Source organism: Perca fluviatilis, chromosome 6 (assembly GCF_010015445.1).
Source record: "Perca fluviatilis chromosome 6, GENO_Pfluv_1.0, whole genome shotgun sequence".
Classification (NCBI taxonomy): Eukaryota; Metazoa; Chordata; class Actinopteri; order Perciformes; family Percidae; genus Perca; species Perca fluviatilis.
The window spans coordinates 29,620,695-29,629,628 of NC_053117.1; positions in this window are offsets into that span (position 1 = coordinate 29,620,695).

Here is an 8,934-nt window from a genome sequence, read left to right on the forward strand (position 1 = left end):
AGATATGAGGGTGTAACTGGATGCATACAGTATTCCACTAATTTCACAAGCCTAATCATATCCACTTGTACCTAATGTATCATTAAATGTGACAGAGATATATAATTGTCTCTGATTAAATGCGCTGCTCAGAGTGTTTTATATGATTATCCTGCCTATCAGTTCAGCATTTTCTCATGTGGGGCTCACACACAGAAACGGGACTCCCACTCAGTTCCTCAGGGTACCTTTAGGTGGAGACATAACACCTTGACAATCATCATGCAGAGGAGCAGTACATATTGTACAAACTGGATATGAGACCAGAAGGAAGTCCTTTATAGGGGTAGACAGCCTATTTAATTATTTATAGTGGCTTCATATGCAGCATTAATACTATGATAATCAGGAAAACCTCACTGAATGACGATTACTTGATGAGCCAAAGATCTATGATCTGTGTAAGGTTCTAGCTCATAAATTGATTGTACATTGACCCTGTACACCTATGCGTGCAGCACACTGATAGGTGCATCAGAATTTTAATTCATCCATCTTCTCGCTCATTTTAGTTTTCTTCTTTCTTTTTTTTTTTCCAACACCATAGTCATAATCTGCTTTGCAAATTGGAGCTCCAGTCACACCATGGGCTTTCTGAGAAACTGATACAGGTGTAATCACACTGAAATAAAAAGGTTGTCACTTAATCTAATGGCAAAAAGTAAACCATCAAATCACATATCATGTGAAAAATGTTATTTGAGACACACCACAACCTAAACCATTTTGTGTGTATTAGTGGTTTTACACCGACACTGTTTTTCTGTGCCCCACACCTCACTGGAACACCCACTGTAATACATCCTGACTGGTTGTTTATTAAGTCTGGAGCAACAATGTCATGTGTCTGAGGCTGTTTCGGTTTTTTACCGTGGAGAAGCAGTTTCCTTAATACACATGGATAGACATTGAATTAAACAGGGCTTCTCCCACCACGAGGAGACTAACAGGCCTATTTATTATTCATGTCGTAATCGGAAAGCATCTACGGCGCCTTTGAATTAATGAGAAAAAGTGATCGACCAACACAGAGGCCACTGCTGTCTCCCAGAACTCTTTCAAATTGAGTTTGAAAGAGACGAAAGGGAATAAACTCACTACAGCTGGGCTGTGAAATTGACTTGGATGGGAAAATAAACTAGCTACATGCGACCACCATGCACCAGTCATGGTGCACTGGGTTAATTCAAACTTTCTCTACCGGCTAACATGACCCAGTCAATAGAATTCCTATTAGTTCTCCCATTAGTTATGTGAGTTATTGCACTGGTTTGACATTTTGGGAAATTAGCGTATTTAATTTCTTATTGAGAGTTGGATGAGAAGAGCGATACCACTCTCACATCTGTCTACTAAATATTAAACTGCAGCTGGTTATCTTAGCTTAGCATAAAGACTGGAAACATATGGAAATAGCTAGCCTGGCTCTGTCCCAGGGTAACACAATTAGCTCATCAGCACCTCTACTTTAAAGTATATCTCATATGTTTAATCTGTACTAAAACCATAGTGCAAAAAAACAATAATTTGCAGTTTTACAGAGTGTTATGTGCTGGACCTTTTCTTTGCCTGCTGTGCAGTGACTTTTTACCTTTAAACAGAACCAAGCTAGCTATGTCCACTTGTTTCAAGTCTTTATGCTAAGCTAAGCTAACCAGCTGCTGGCTGTAGCTCAATACTTAGTGGACAGATATGAAAGTGGTATTGATCTTGTATTTATTTCTGCAACAAAGCGAATAAGTGCATTACCAAAATTATAAACCATTCCTTTAACATTGTGGAAATAATAATGACAGTGTCTGCTTACATTAATACCTAAATAAAATATTTTCCTTTCATTGATTTGGAAATATGTAATAGTTATTTTGTGTTTCAGTTTTCATACAAAGAGTAGTCACAAATGGCCCCTTTGTATTAGTGATGATGTTTTCCTGCAAAGCCAAAAAGACTCATTACATGCCTGCATATCACCATAGTACCTGCGAAAAATCAAATTATTTCAGGCATAGTGGGCAAGTGTTGCAACTTGGAAAATCACTGCAGACCAGTTAAGGTGTCTAAAAAGCCTCCAACAAGGTGACTAATAGTGCATAATTGCAGTATTAATTATCTCCATATGGCTTTACCGTAAATATCATAATAAGATTAATGTGTTCTTGTTACCCATGTCTTAATCATAATGTTCTCTTATTCCCATTAAGACTAAAATGTTGGTGGCCCATTAAAGCACAACTGCAGTACTCTTGACAGAAACCTAATGGGGAAAAAAATCCTCATTATAGACTATTTGTCCTATGATTGTACCTTTTTTTCAGTACAAACACCACTGAACTATATAGAAACCTTCAGCGATGGATATAAACAGTAGCCAAAGAATGGTCTGATTGACAAAAGTCTAAACCAGTCGAGGATGACTCACTGGAGCTGAGCTCTTTTCTGCTCACAGCCGAGCAGCAGTCTTTATGATCCTCGCCCCTCCGCTCAGCTACTGTGTGACTCAGCTGTTGAGTGTCAGTCCCATCATCCCACAGATACCTCAAGCCTGCTGTGTGTAGTAATGCCATTATAATCTACCACTATTAGGCTTTTTTCCCGCCCTTAATCCATGTTTTTATGTTGTTTGCCTCATCTCTTTACCAAACCGTGTCTATGCCTCCCCACAAAGCTCAAATGTGCTCCCTGAATTTTTGACTCCTGCCTTTTCTTAGGTTTAGGCTTTTGAATGTGCATATTTTTATACGGTTTTCGGTCTGAACCCACTCATTGCAACTTGGTGACACTATGATTCTTGTAGACACAGGGATGTGACAGTCTTCGAAAAGATCAAGAGTACCAAACAGTGTGGTTCAGGGAGTGAAAAATCCCATTCATATTCTGCAAGGATTTTGATTATTAGCCATAATGTCTTAACCATCCAAGGTAAAATGACCACAAGCTACGAGATTGTGAAACGATGGTTTATGCTCCTGCAAAAGCCAAAAGTCTGTAAGAAATCAAAATTGCTTTAAGAAAAACACGTTTTGCCGCATGCCATGGAGAAGTATTAACCTACCCACAATTGTAAACATAACAGCAATGTCTCTGATTGGTGGAACTTACTGTTACCATGGAAATGTTTACCGCACCCACGTACCTTTGCCTTTTTTCCATTTTCAAAATGTTTTTTTTTGCGCCAAATCAAATGTTTTATGGTCACGATTGATCTTGAGGCTGGTTGGCTTGGTTCCAGTTTTTAAGCTCTTTCTTTAAGCATTTTCTGAAACGACAATGGAGCAATTAAACGAGGAAAATCTCTTCCGGAGCCAGAACCATTCAAAAAGTGTGAAGAGCGTTCACTGTTGAGCTTTATAGGTACAACAACACAACACCTGGCATGTCCCATATGCCTGCTAATGTGATTTTTATACAGCAAACATATCGGAAAATACAAGCTGTCAGCATCAAACAATTACTACTATTTTTCCCTTTTCAGGCTTTAAACACGCAGCTAAGCATTCATAATGTTTTTCTGAATATTGTCTCCATTTTATGTATACATCCTATCTCCAACTTTAACCCGGGGATCAGTTCATTAAAACTATGGATGTGATATTTCAAGAACTCCAGATCACTTTGTTTTTCCTCATTGAACTTAATTATAAGTCAAATCAGATCACACTTTGACAATAGCCGCCTTTCTTCTCGGCTATATGTTTGAGGGGAGAATTCCCAGAGGTGATTCTCACTGCAGCAGATGAGCCGCTCCTCTAAGCTTTTGATATAGGCCCAGCTGAGAGATTTGTAGGGGGAATCTCTGCTCTCCTCAGCGATATGTGGAAAAGGCAGGTGCATTTAGACACGACATGTTTGTGTGTTTGTTCACACGTGGGTTGTTTGTGTTTGTGCAGACCAGAATGAGAGCTGCTGTATCTTCAAATCCCTTTGACTTCTCAGAATGAGTAATCGGCCCTCCGAAAAAGCAGTTGTCAAGTAACCCCTTTATCAATTGCCTTTCCTGGAACCTCTTGTCACATATATTGCTCCAAATTGTATTGCATTTGTACGGAGCTGTTGTCTAGCAATCGTGTCCAGAGGTTCACATCGTCAACAGAAAGTGGCAAGTTTTTTTGTTTCAAACTGAGCAAGGTCTTGATATTTTAGAGCTGCAAACTTTTCACCTCGAGGTGTGGCTATGCAAAAATAGCAGACCCAGTGAATGCAAACTGATTTGTTGTTTGCATCTATATGTTGCATCTACATGTTGTGAGCCTCCAAAAACAAATATCTGAAATGTTTACAACATTTCCCCAGTACTGAGGAGTACGGTATAATCCCTGTGGAAAAAGACGGGTCCAGTTTTAATTAAACATCTGTGAAGCAGTGGGCTGCTGGGGGATCTGCAAGTTAAGAGGGATTTTTAGGCACTGGGCTGTCCTATTGAAACACCAGGAAATATTGCTTCAAAAGGCTCCTTTGTGGTTCTTGAGTTTGGAAAGCCTTTGAAGGCGAAGAACCAGGGGTTTGGTGTATGTGTGCAGGGAAACAGATCAGCCATTAACTTTCAGCTGAGTTGAGTGCATACTACTAGCCTCTGGTGAGATTGCGCCCCTCACCTTATCTTCTCTTCTGTGCTGCAGATACTGCCTTACAGCAATCACATTGGTTCACGGTTCAGATCTGGTCTGATTGTTTCTCATCTCATCTAAATACCTTGCACAGCACTGAATCACTGGATTCTACTTTGATTCCACTCTGACATTGTGGCACGAAAGGCAAAAACTTTTACAAAGCTTCGACAACTAACTTTAGTACTTCCTGCACTTCTTTGTCTCTGGAAGAGTAGTAATCTAGACATCAACACCATGCACTAACTGTGACTTGGAGAGAAGAAACAGAGACGAACATATCGTTATGCTGCCCCTATATTGTGAAATATGTTACGATTATCTAGATGTCTGTCTATTTGTAATGTCACTGACACTGTGAGCTGAGCCTGGTTGCCTTAAAGCAGGTAACATACAGTGGGTTTTTGGACTGTGGGTTTGTCACTACAAGTGGCCCCTTTTCCATAATTGTTTGATCCATTATCATCAAAATATTGATTACAGGAGCTTTAACCCTACCCCCCCTCCCCCCTAGCCTCGTGAGACCGTCCTGCGAGCTCCAGTTTTCTACTCGCAGATCAGTCTGGCATCTTGAGATAGAGAAAATTTGGAGCCTTTCGCCAAACGGCCGACCAATCAGCGTTGGTTTTGAGGCGGGTTTACCTTCATAGTTTAGGTGTGACGCAACAAGAAGCGACTGTTAGTCTAAACAACATGGCAGCTTCCACGGATGAGATGAGCGTAGCTATCGCGCAAGTTTTATCCAAATTAGAAAGTATTCCTTCATTGAAAGTTTGAGCAAAAAACGTCACTGGAGGCTTTTCTCGGAGGAAAAGATGTTTTTGATCTTCTCCCGAATGGTTTCGGCAAGAGTTTGATCTGATTGGTTGATTTGGCCCATCTATCACCAACATAGGTGGTGATAGACAGATGGTTTATCCAATCAGCTAACCAGTATTTTCACCCCTTCCCAAAAGTTCTCCAACGAAAAGTTCCCAGATGGATATGCCGAGCAAATGCAAAGCAATCCATCTGGCGGAGTCAGGGTTACCTCCCCACCCCGCCCCCAAAAAAAAATAAAATAAAAAAATTAACTGTCAATTACATGGAGCTCATTTGGAAACAAGACCTGGAGATGATTTTTATTTTGCATCAAGTAAAAAATGTCCTCCCCTACTTGGATAATGCACCAGGCAAAGGCAATAACGTGGTTTTCATGTGTGAAAATTACTCTGCAAATCGCAGATCTCTCGCTGTCACATCTTTGTAAAATTGAATGGAAGAGCAAACACTAGTTACAAACAGCCTAACGTCTTAGAGATTGTAAGTAGTATTGGGGGACGCTCTGTAAGCTCACCAGTTGGTGTGAATGTTAATGTGCAATCTTCAAGTAAAGAGATATCACACCGTGCCGCAGCTTTACTGCAGGTGGGCCAGACAGGATTCAGTTTTGAAGGAAGGCCAGACAAGATGATTGCATTGTGGGGCAAGTACAAACCAATTCTGAGCTCTGAAAATAAAAATTCTATCATTGAGATTTATTACTATGCAGGATTTCAGCCAAATCTGTGCACCTGTGGCAGTATATTGCCTTGACTTAATATTGTCCGTGAGTCTCACCAAATTATCCTGCATTTTCATACAGGGGGGAAGGAAATTTGCAAGCACCGGCGCACATTAATTTATAAGGCCTTGCTTTTCAAACAGACAAAAGAAGAAGCAGTCCCCTCTCCGCTTGTGCTGCTGCTAATATCTCACATAATGATGACTCTCGTTACTCCGTGCATCCTACTAAGTTCAACAACAAGCTAACCTTTTTCTACTGCAGTTGTTTCTATGACAACGTGAGCCCCTGCTGCAACTTTTTGTGATAAGCACAGAAGCCAGAAAATAGATTTGATTGATCCTGCTTCTCTCCATGGGAATGATATCAATACTCAACACTGATAGGGCTGTTTAGGCTAACAAGCAAAGATCAAAAAGGGTTTTTGCTCCACTTAAAAAAGGTGCCGCATTTGGATATTTCGGAAAAGTTTGTTAGAATTATCACTAGATTTCTTAAGATGTCATATTGTATTGAATGTGCATGGCAATGTGGACCTATCGCAGGAAGGTCACATTCAACCACATGCTAATATCCAGTTGAATGTCTTTCGAAGGAAAAAATTGCCTTGCCTTTCTGTGTTATGAAAACACGGCCGCATGCTTGCCTGCAGCAGCGATTGGCTCTGTGTGTTATATATTTTTTTGTGATTAACTTTTTTTATTGGCACCATCAGACATGCAAAACAAATTACACAATGTGTGACAGGTAATAGCAGATGGTGCACAGAACAGATAAGCACAAATTGAACAAGAACAAAAACACTCTCCCACCCCCCCCACCCTCTGCGGTCTTGAGGAAAATAAAACAAACATACAAACAGAAACTCTGTGTGTTATATGAAGCTCCAGTCACACAGAAGAAAACCTTGGGCTTTTCTCTGCCTTGCTTTCCTTATTGCATTTGACAGGACAGAGAACACATACCTCAATCCTTTCACCAGCTCAAATTGAGGCCTTTGAGAAAGTGCTGTGCCATTGACCCTTGGGCTTCACTCAGTGCCTCTTCAGCTGAAATCACCCACGAATATGTTGTACACCTTAGCACAGCTCGCAAAGTAATAGGGATTGGTGCTGTAATCCAGACTCGACATGAGGTGATGCGCGGCACGATTATGATGCACCACCCTCAGTTTGAATCTCTTGCCAATCACCAGGGTAGAGAGAAATTAATCACTCTCGGGGCTGTCAGTTGGCGTCAGCCAGGAGACATTTATCTTTGAACCCATGTCAGTAATTTGGCAATAACGGTTCCTTTGATTAATTCACTGCCTGAATCTCTGCCAGGAGAGCAAGAGTTCAGAGACAGTTACAGATTGATGATGCTTGTATCCTGTCATTCTGTGGCCCTCAATCTTTGCAGTGATTAGGCTTGTGTAAAAAAGACAACACATGTAATTGCATACTCCTAAACGTGATATTTTACATCATTGTTTGAGTGAGGACCTGTATTCTGAGGTGTCAGCATTAGCTTGGAGGTTTATTCTATCCACTGTGTTGTCAGGAAGGTGCAGCTGATCTCAGGCTCGTTATGGAGCAGTACTGAAGATTGTTTGCCAGCGCTGGCTCACTGTGTCCTCAGATCAGCTCCATGCTGCTTAAGCAAAAACTGTTGACACTTCTCAAGCTAGCGGAGTTCATTCCAGCATGCATCCAAAAGGTTTCAGCCGGGAAGAGAAGACATCGTTATATTTTGTCAAACCTGCAGTAGAAAAAGCTCATTCAGCAGGTGTCGTTCCACATATCGCCACCTCCACTTCATTTGCTTTTTTGGACAAACTTGATGTTTACTTCAAGGCCTCTCAAGGGGCTTGCTTGAGAGGTAAAAAAATACCCTCAGGATATCTTATTCTTTTTCATTTGACAGCTCAAAATGTAGTCCTGCTTTCCTGGATATTGTCTTTTGCACAGATTTTCACACAACACCTTTTCACCATGCTAAATGGAAATTAATGACTGTTATCTTCCACACAATTGAATCTATTGGTAGAAAACATTGGAATCTTAATTTGAGAATCACTGGTGTTATTATTTTAATTCAGCCATATGTCAAGATGAAAAATTGCCAAGAATACTCCATTTAATTGGTATTTTTTTTATTTGATTTACTCTCCAAAATACAGCAGATATATATATATATATATATATATATATATATATATATATATATATATATATATATATATATATATATATATATATATATATATAATGAAAAACAAACCCTCTTTGGACCACTTGTCAAAATAAATACTGTAATAAGCTCAATGTTTGCATACTGTCTAATAATAATAATTGGTCTCAAAGAGCAATGTAGTTAGGGACACACACAACTGCTGAATGGAAGTCATTCATGTGATAGGGAATGAAGAAAACAAAGCTGGTCTTTGTGTTTACGGTCTAGGTATCTGAGTTGTTTGTCAGTGTGTTTCCATTGGGTCCTATGTGAGATCGCAGTAGCATTTTTAAAATGTGCAGGTCATGGGAAATATGATTTTTTCCCAGCAGACCGTCTCATCTGGCTTATCAGAGTTTCCATATGGATCTCTTTTTCTCTCTGCAGCCCTCCCTCCACCAGAACATCTAAAAGATGTGTGCTCATTTCTTTTATCTTACCTGTACATTTACTGCATGCCTGTTTAGACAAATGTCATCCTCTATGTATCCATCGATTACATGAACTCGTACTGTGGGATTGACGAGTGTGACT